At 51.1% G+C, this 10,164-nt stretch overlaps 1 protein-coding gene across 1 annotated transcript in view; it reads right to left on the reverse strand.

Annotated features, from left to right (window-relative positions):
* Positions 1-8,617, reverse strand: part of PPP1R16B (protein phosphatase 1 regulatory subunit 16B) — a 58,618-nt gene extending 50,001 nt beyond the window's left edge. Inside the window, exon 1 of the mRNA XM_042050270.1 lies at positions 8,512-8,617. The gene's annotated coding sequence lies outside the window, so the exon portion shown is untranslated. The remainder of the gene's footprint in view (positions 1-8,511) is intronic.
* Positions 8,618-10,164: the final 1,547 nt, after the last annotated feature.

Here is a 10,164-nt window from a genome sequence, read left to right on the forward strand (position 1 = left end):
TTTCCCTCAAGATATAAATTAAAGCCCTATTCACGCCTGCACCCCACTTTTTTTAACAGAAATCCTTCCATTGTTTAAAGCCATTTACACATATTTTGGCCAACGGAAAAAAAATAATCCTGGGAACAGCCCTATTCTGGCACAGCAACAAACTAGATAAGTGCCTGGATTTTCCATTTGCAGCTCCGAGGCACCTCACGCCGTGCCAGCGTGGGATGTGTCAGCGGCAGGGCCCTTGTGGGCTCCCAGCTATGGACAGGGATGTGCCTTTCCCTGGGAACACCCACACCGGGCATCCCATCTGCCCCCAGACAGATGTGCACCCCCAGGGCTGCGCCTTCTTACAGGGAGTTACCATCCAATGGGACTAAATTCCTCGATTTTTAATGATTTTCTGGGGGTTTTGTCACCAAAAGAAAGTCCTGCCTTCATCTTCTCTTTCCAAGGCAAAGGTGTGATTCTGTCAGCTTTATGGCACCACGCTGACAAAGCCAGTGATTGGCAGGATTTAAAAGTGATTCCTACACACCTGACAGGAGGAATATTGATTTTGTGGGAGATTTATGAGAGGATTCTCTTCCCAAACATCTGATCCATCCATTTTAAATAGCAGCTGCATTTAATTACTGCTAACAAAATGCTTTCAACTCTAAAGCTTATGGACATTATTGAGTGTATCTATAACAATTCCAATAATCCTCAAAAGGTCTTAACTAAATAACATAAAAAGATGCCCTCTGACCCATCCTGCATCCATCAGGGAGCCCAAACAGCTACTCAGGGTAGTGTTACCCTCCTGCCTCTGCTGTGCAGGGACCAGCGGGGTGCCCACAGGCTCTGCTGGGAGAGTAAAGAGGTGAGACTTTGGGAAAAATTAATTATCCATGCTACAGTGTGGGATGCTTTGTTCCAGACAGCTCAAACATCTGGATTTGTTGTCTAGGGCTCAGCCCTTATACCTTGGTGAACTCCACAATGACTTATTGACCTACTAAGCCATGCACATGTCACCAAAAAATTCATCGTCCAGTCACCCCAGATTTTGCAGGTCATGGTTAGCCACCAGCATGCAAGAAAGGGGCCCTGAGGCTGCTGATCCAACACTTACAGAGTGGGCCAGGCCTCCTGCAGCACCCTACAGCTGCTACAGGGTACCAGGGCCAGCCCATGCACAGCGGCAGCCGTGATCAGCACGCCCAGATCAGGGAAATCCAGGCTGTTTTCCCTGGAAGCCTGAAGGAATATTACAAGAGCATCTTCTAGAAAGTGGAACCACAACACTTGGAGAGGACAGAGGCTCCTTAAGATGCAGATGAGCAGACAGCCTGCACGGGGAAAAGCAGCTCCAGCACCGCCTCTCACTTCCACCTCTGCCCGAGCCCCGCTCCAGAGGAACTCGCCGTATCTCACATGCAAGCCATGAGACTGAAACGAAATGTTTTGCTAGCAGAATGCTAACAAAACGTTAGCACAGCCCTCTGCAGTGCCAACATCGCCAGTTTCAGTCTGAAATCAGACTCTGGGAGCAGCTTGCCACTGCCTTGCTGGCGAGGCAGATTTTCTGTTTCTGAAGAGCCTTATTTTTAGGCGCAGCTATCAACCCGCACGTCACCATACGTGCCCTACTTTCTGTGTTTTCTGCGTCTCCTCTTGGCCACAGTCAGGAGCTGTTGTTGGCTTGACTCGCTGCTCTGACAATACAACTGCTCTGACAAGCAGTTCAATCAAATATTTACCACTTACTAGTTTGAAAATAAGATTTTGGATACTTTAGATTGACTTGACTTACAAGAATGGAAGCAGAATTGCTGGTACAGCTCTCCTCCTCATCAGTCCAGTTCTTACTTTGCTTCTGCCATTTCTGGGATTACCAGCACAGGGGCTCTGCTGCCACAGGCCAAGGAGAACCAAGGAAAACCTTAGGAAACCTCATCCGCTCATGAGCCCAACATTCAGCCATCCTTCTCTGCTGTCCCAATGTGCCAACAGTCAGACCTGCCCAGAAGAGACTCTTCCCAAAAAATATCAAGATCTAAGGGCCAGAACTCGGGTGGGAAGAATGGCTGCTCTTAGGGGAGACTTTCTAGAGGGCTTCTTGGACAGAGGTGCCAACCCTGCCATTCGGTAGGTACCTCACTTGAATGTTTGTTCTGAGAAGCAGCGTTATTTGGACGGCAGAAAAATCAGTGTATAAGTCACATTCAGGTAGCAGGGGCACCTCAAAGCCTGAAACCTGATCTGATCCAGCAGATGGTGGGGATGGCCCTTCTGCATCCCACTGACAGACCTCCAGCACTGCTCCCACCGCTGCTTTGGGGGGTTAAGCAAGGCAGCAAGCAAAGCCCACTTACAATACAAAACCCACTTAACTTCACGTACCAGATGAACTCTTGCTTGAGACCTCACTAACAAAATCCCTACATCTCAGCTTAGCCCCACCAAGGAGAGAAAATGAAGGTATTAATGGACACCCCATAGCCAGCATGGGGCTCTCCTGCCTTCCTTGGTCTTTCTCTTTGTATGGGTATTTGACCTTTGAGCTGCCGTGCCAGTCATCAAACAGAATCCGTGCCCGTGAAATGCTGCCAAACTCCAACATCACCACATGGAGCTGCCTTAGAGCAATGCCTCACACTTGGGGTTTTCCCATATGGATCATTAAGGATGCCGTGGCTATGCCACAACATCAAATGGAGCAGGTGGGGCAAAATTAAGGCAACTGGTCCTGATTAGGGAAGCTGTGCATCTCCATCCTTCCCTCCTAGGCTGTCCTCTCTCCTCTCTTCCAGAAATACCCAACCTGCAACTTCTGCCCCTTGCCAGCTCAAGGGCAGAGCAGCAAGATACAGCAGACCCTCACTTACAAAGCAGGGGCAAGAGCAAACTCAGAAGGAAGATCTCTTGGCAACTCAGGGTGAGAGGAAAAGGGGGGAATTGCTGCCGGCTTGTTTGTGTGCACTTAGGGTGGCGTTTCTAACCCTGTAATTGTTGCATAATGAATTTAGCAATGGAGTTCAAGAGCTATGAATCATTCAGGCCAAGAAAGCATGAGTCAGCCCCCGAAGAATCATGAGATGTTAAAATTACATACATTTAACTTGAGCTTGACAAATCCAGAGGAGCAATGTCTCAGCACAACTCAAACCATCATGACAATATCCCCACTGCTCCTCCCAAGGGACACAAGGCCAGAGCAACACCAGAGCAGTGCCTTTGGCCACTGCAAATAATTCACACCTGCCACCCCTGCCCAGCCCAAGCTATCAGCCCCAGCTCCCAAAAAGGCACCTGATGCTGCCTCTTAGCTGGTGCTCACATTGACTCACTGAGAAAGGTGGTAAGGCCCAGCCAGCCTGGGAAAAGCTCTTCGCACAGTCCTGACATGGACTGAGCACTCGGGATGCTCATTTCACTGTGTGTGACCTGCTCAGGAGCTGGATGGGGACAGGGGAGGACAGCAGAGGTGGCTGTGGGAGCTGGCAGTCAGGGTGTTGGAGCAAAGCACAGAGCTGGGGGTGGGAAAAGAGTGCAGATCTCTGCACGGGATGGAGCGTGAAACAGGGCAGATTCATGACAGGGAAGGATGCCTGAGTTAGGGAGTGTATGTGGATGCAGAGAAGACTTCAGGAAGAAAGTGCTGGGGATCCTGCTTAAGCCAGGCCCTGTATTCTGCATTTACAGGGCCTGCATATATGGAAGGAAAGTTATTATGAAGTGAGATAGGGTGCAAATTCAAAGCAGAACAACTATTCTGGGTTAACTCCCCAGGTGGCTTCTTATTCTAGAGTAGCAGTACCTTTTTCTAGTTTAATTCACTGTAAAAATAGATTAGGCTAATGGTTCTCATCTGCAGGGCCATGGTAGCTGGCCTGCTGCTCTTAGAGCACCCTTAATTGGAGCCTGGCTTTGGGCACATGGGGGGCTCTGGGATGCAGATGGGGTAGTCTGGATTTGGGAACATCGCATTAACTTAAACCAGGAAGGAAACGACCGCCTGCAGGAGGGTCTGCACAGGCACAGGGCTGTCCCTGCAGCAGGTGCATGGGACACAGCCGGGCAGGGGACAGCCCAGGCAGTGCTCTCTGCCCACCATAAACCCAGCAGCACCACACGAGACCCACAGCCTGCCCTCTGCACGCACCCCGAGGCCTCCGTGTAAAGCCAGTTTTGTTTGAGGTTCCTTTGAATTTACCATTTATCAAGCTTCCATTTAGCCCCGTTAATCACAGCCTATCAAGCTCTTTCAAATGCAAACATGGAAATGTACTCAGCGACTGCACTTCTCCCGTTTATCCTTCTCCTGCTGGAATTATGGAGGGCTACAAAGCAGGAATGCCAACCCACCTGTCTCACGCTTTTCAACCACTTCCCATGGGATAAAATCAGCTGACTATTCTGGAAAAAAAAACAGACTGATCTCTTTCCCTGCCAGCTAGCAACATTCAAGGAGAGCAAACAATGTGTTGTGCGGGAGAAAGAGCATCCCTGTGAAAGTCAAGGGGAGAGGCAGACGGGCGGCTCCAGCACCTGCATCAGCACATGGATGCTGTCTCTGGAAGCAGGGACAGCCAAGCCACCTTTGTCAAAGGCTTTGCATTTCCTAGCTGGGCCTCTAGAGCCAGAGATCTCACAGCTCACTTAATCCCCGTCAAACGATACACCATTTGTTTGCTTTGTTTGGGTATTAAGGCTTAGCCTTCCTCAAGCTATTCATTCTTTTTCCTCAGTGCCTACGTGGCTGTTAACCCCAGTGCTGACACGCTTCTGAGAGCTGCAAGCAAAAACTCTGTCAGGAAGAGCCACATCCCTCTGCACGTGACGCTTGTCCCAGCCGGCAGTGCCGAGTTCTGACTCAGTCCCGTGTCTGCAGCTTCACTGACATACCCTTTCCCACTTTGCCGTGAGACCCCGGGTGTAGCATTCATTCCCTCACCTCCCAAAGTCTGACAGCTTTTCCTGCTGCTCTTTGCTCAAGCCGAGTCCAGCACTGCCCGGCAAAGTGGGATCTACCCCGATTCCAGGGGCGAGCTGCAGGTGATTCCCACCCACCATTACCTACCCCTGGTGCTGCTGCTGGTGGCCAAGCACCCGTGCTCCACGCTGAGCCTGCAGCCAAGCAGGACCTGGCATAGGAGAGGGGCTGTGCCTTAATCAGAGCTGGACTCAGCTTGCTGCTGGTACCACCCTGCACCTCCACCCCAGCCAGCAAAGCACCCGGGCTCCGCTCTCCTTTCAGGAGCGTCACCTTCAAAAAAAACCTTTAAAAATATAGTGTCTCCCTCTATTTGTATAAAGAAAAAACGTGTTGAACAGTAAAAAGTGACAGCCCACAACTGTGCATGCCCTAAACAGGCCCTGGCAAGCAGCAGAGCTGGTGTGGGCCGGTGGCAGCGCAGCAGAACGGGGCTGTCGGGATGAATGCGCAGGGCAGCACTCGGGAAGGAGACAAGCAGATTAATAGAAGACAACAGATTTCTAGTAAGATTGCGATAAGCCTCTTGAAACTTCCCTAAAGGATGAGCCAGCTGGCAAGACCATCCTAGGAGGTGGTGTAAGTTGACTAGCAGCCTTGCAAAAAGCCAACAGCTGACCCCTTTCACACGTCCCAGCTCACTCCTGCAGCTCCTCAAGCAAGGAAAGCTGAACAAGCCACACCTGGATGCCTGTACCCCAGCACTCACTCGCAATTCCAGCCCTCCTTGCAGAGAAGCCACTGGCCCTGAACTGTTCTGAGCAAGCAGCGAGGTCGGGCTGACCGCAGCACGGGCAGAGCTCACTGTCCCGCTCTTCCTGGCCGGTCACCCAGCACGTTTCACTGCCCACAAGGGGCTAATCCTGACCCGTGTCCCCAGTGTTGGGCCACAAAGCTGCCAGGCTTCTTTGGGAAGCGGCACACGGCTCCTGGAAAGGGCTTTGCCAAGCCTAGATGGGAATGACGAGGTGATGAGCAGGGCTCCTGCATTATGCTTTCCCTTCCTTCCTAAATTCATCTCTGCTGGGATCCCCCCAAATCCAAGTCCTCCAGAAACACCACACCCCAGTGAGCAGTTGCACCCTCTGAGGAGGAAGAGGAGAGGGCTATCCACAGTGGAAGGAAAGCTTGAAGTGTTAAGGTTTTTATCCTTCAAAGGACAATACCTTCAAAACCTGCTGGAGGTGGAGTGGACACCACACCCAGGTATGGCCAAAAGAAAGAGCTCACTATGTCCCCCTGCCAGTGCCACAACAAAACCCGTCACCGTTTGAAACTGGAGGTTTCACCTGGAGCATCTTCTTCAGGATAATGAACAGCAGCAGCCAGTTTATTTGATATCAGGCAAGTTTTTCTTCTTAGGCCAATTAGCTGCTGATATAATTTGCCCACTGAGGTCACTGAATCATCATTTAGCAGTTTCAAAGGAGAGGAGATGAACTGCAGGCCAATTTCCCCCCTCCAGCTCAATGAGTGATTCAAAATGCAGTTAATGATAGTGGCTCATAAGTATCTGGCAGAGGATTTGAGAGAGCAATTTATTGCCCAAAAAGAGGCTGATCTCTTTCAGCCAAAGCAGCTCAGTTGGTGAAGATGTAGGATCTGATTTTGCCATCTTACTTGACAGTTGTTAAATACTCAAGAGCTGCTAAACTTAAATCAGGCACAGGTAAAAGGAAAAAGGAGAAGCAGACCCAAAATCAGGGTAAGGAAGGTCACACTTAAAACCCACTTTGTCACCAGCAGGCAAGAGACCTTCTAAAGGATGAGGGAAAGAACAGAGTAATAACCAACAAGACTTTCAGCACAAATCCTGCATTTTTGTGAGTTTATATAAGATAAAAATGAGACACCCCCTCATCCACAAAAGCTTCATTATTTGTCAACCTCAGGCTCCATAACCAGTAAACACTGGTGGATGTTTTTCTTCTTGCTGGATGAAATGTGCCTAGAGGCAACAGGCATTTTATAAATTATTAAACCAAGGGAAAATAAGGTTCCAACAAAGTGACTGCAGAAGCACCAAGGAGCTGGTACAATTGGTACCAGCACATTTACACAGGGTCATTTTTCCTGCAACAACCGACTCAACAAGAAGACATTGTTGGAAATGCACATCCTGAACACGTGGTCTTGATGGCAAAAAGAAGATGCGATATCTCAACATTTCATCACATCCATCACACATATCTGAAGTTCAACACTTTAAATCTTATTTTTCTTATGAAACAGTCACTTATGTTTTCCAGTCAGAGGGAAAATAAGCTTTTTTTTTTTTTAATTCCAACCTCATGAGAGATCTCAGGACATGAAGCAGACCCCATGAAAATACTGTAATAGGAGTATTTTATATCACCCATAGTTTTTGATCCAACCCATAGCATTGAGAAGGAAGGAAAAAACATAAATAAAAAAGTATTCTTCACTCTCAGAATTTAATACATTACATCTTTCACAACAAACAGAATCCACCTCCAAATTAAGTTCTGTCCAGCCAGAAAAACCCCTTCTGCTTTCTGCCATAACAGCACTTGGCCCTTCCATCTGTGAAAAACCACTTAACAGTAACGGCAGGGCTCAGGACACCAGGTCAAGGAAGGCTGGGTCAAGGTGAGAGCTAGGGCAGCCCAGGCAGCTGCTGCTCCCGAGGTTCGCTGAGCGTTTGTTAGGGAACAGGAGGGCTCAGAGATGGGTTTGGGTTTTCTTTTCTAGGTTATCGAACCCTCTCCTTTCCCTGACAATTTGTGAAAAGCCACTTTTCCTGCTACTACTCTACTGCAGCTTGAAGCATCTTCCCCCTCCTCGAGCAGTTATCATCATGCAGAAAAGATCTTTTCATGGTAAGCAAGCAGAGAAATAAACATGAATTCGGTGGCTTGTCAGAGCCAACCAAAAGCATCTCTACCACCACTGACACCTCAGGCCCTGGAGCTGGAGAAGGGGCTGAAGTTCAGCCTGAAGTTCCCCCGGTCTGCCAGTGTCTGAAGGAGACTCTCCAAGAAAGCCCTTCACCCCTCACAGAAAGCAGCACTTGCAACCCCGATGCCATTTCAGGAATTACGGTTGCCTGTATTTATGCTACCTCGAGTAAATTTCTTCCACACCCCTTTCGTGCCAGAAGGGAGAGGAATTCTACACGCACTAAGCAAAACCCACCCACGGGCAGCCCAAAACACCCCCATCTACAGCGGGCTGGCTCTCGCACGATGCCCCACGGTACGCACGGCACTTCTACACGGGCGACAAAAGCTGCGCGGAGACGGGACTGCCTTGAAAGGGGGAACCGCGTCCTCATCCATGTGCCACGATAAGGTGGCCGGGCTGAGCCGGTGCCGGGCTGCCCGGGGAGGGCAGCAGCTCCTGCAGCCCGTTCGGGGCTGGAGTTACCCAAACTCCGCGCTGCCTGTGGCGGGGACCGCACCCGCCCGCGGCACGGCAGGACCGCGGCAGCCCCGCGCAGCATCCCCCGGGCCGGGCCGGGCCGGGCCAGCCCCAATCCCCGCTGCTCGCCCCCCGCACGGCCCCGGCCCCGCACTCACCGCGGCAGCTCCGCGCAGCGGGCCCGGCCCCGCGCTCCCGCGGGCAGCAGCAGGCGGACGGAGGCAGCGGGAGGCAGCGACGCCGCGCAGACCCGGTCCCCGCCCGCCTCCGGCCCCGGTTGCGGCCGCAGCTCCGCCCCGAGGAGGGGCCGGGGCCGGAGGCGGGCGGGGAGCGGCGCCCGCCCTGCAGGTGAAGGCGCGGAGCATCCCCGGGGATGCTGCGGGAGCGAGGGCTCGTCCGCATGGGGCGGACGGGGCTGTTTCTGTCGCCGGGAGGGGTAATTAGGATAAATAAATAAATATTTTTTTTAAAAGAAACCTCTTTGAATTTCAGTGGAAGGTCGCACCCCTGCCTGCCCGCCCAGCTGCCTGTGGGTAAGATTTACCCCGACTTCTGGCTCGGCACAGGGTGAGGGATGCTGCTGCCCCCACTGAGGCTGGAAGGTGGATGTGTGGTTTAGAAACTGTTTTGCCAGGGTTTTTGGCACAAATATCTGAGCCCGGCAGCGGGTTCCTATTTCCCACTGAGTGATTTGGTGCGAGGGATGGAATCCCAGACAATTTTTAGGAGGAACCAAAATCCCCCCCCAGTGCAATGTAACATCACATCAGGCTTTTAAACACAGTGACTGATACCAAAACCCAGTGCCATTCTTGAAGTGTGCCTTATGCCAATTTTAAAGGCAGATAAGACCCTTTGCCAGGGGTCAAACCAGTCACCAGAGCTGGGAGAGAGCCAAGAAGCCTCCTGGGCCAGGGAGTGGCACTGGGGAGCCCACACTCACCTACTGGGAGCAGAGCAGAGGATTCCTCATGCTGCTGTCAGGTACTGTGTCTGGGATCAGTTGCCTTTTCCAGGGTGAAATAGGTTTCAGAAGGTTTGGAGGATTAATCACCATGGACTCTATTTCTCCTGCGGAAAGAGCCTCCTCCCAGACTGAACAGATCAACGGGGAGCATCTCTGACACTGAGCTGTGGGGTTTCACTGAAACCCTTCTAGCCCAAGAGAGGCCTTCAGGTTCGAAATGTGAGTCACTCCTTGAAATAGGACAAGGTGTAGGTAAGTGCTCGTGGGTAATAAACCTGGATCTTGCAATTGTACAGGAGTGTGAGAGACCATCCAGAGCGTGAAGGTCTGATTAAGGTGGGAGCTTACTGTGCCATGTGATTGAGAGCTCTGTCCAGAATTCACTCATTACTACTCCAACATGGCAGAACCACAGTTTAAGAGTCAGCAAGTGACCCACGGAGACATGGCTTAACTGTAAAACTTGGCTTATTGCTGCCTCTGTATACGCAAAAATCTGAAAACAAAGCTGATGAGAAGAAAGCACATCTGTGTTCTCCACCTCTCTGGATCCAGAGAGCTATAGGTGCAGGATGGATGGAATGGGAAAAGCTTTAGCCAAGTTAGAGGTGAATTACAGCTCTGGGACTAGGCTTAGATCACCAGCCAGGACCTCAGCAGCCCTGGGCTGCGCAGGGTGGAGGCAGCTTTCCAAAGCCCAAGTCTGGCAGCAGGAGCCTTAGCCCAGGGCACTGGGAGAGCTCAGCAACTTTGCATCAGTCTCTGAAGCCCATAATTCAGTTGTCTGTTTATTGAAATTGTGTTGTAAGCACAGCTGCTTTCTGAGGCACGTATGGAAATGAAG

This window comes from Corvus kubaryi, unplaced genomic scaffold (assembly GCF_017639235.1).
Source record: "Corvus kubaryi isolate FWS band 111438036 unplaced genomic scaffold, C.kubaryi_AGA036_p1.0 134, whole genome shotgun sequence".
Lineage (NCBI taxonomy): Eukaryota > Metazoa > Chordata > Aves > Passeriformes > Corvidae > Corvus > Corvus kubaryi.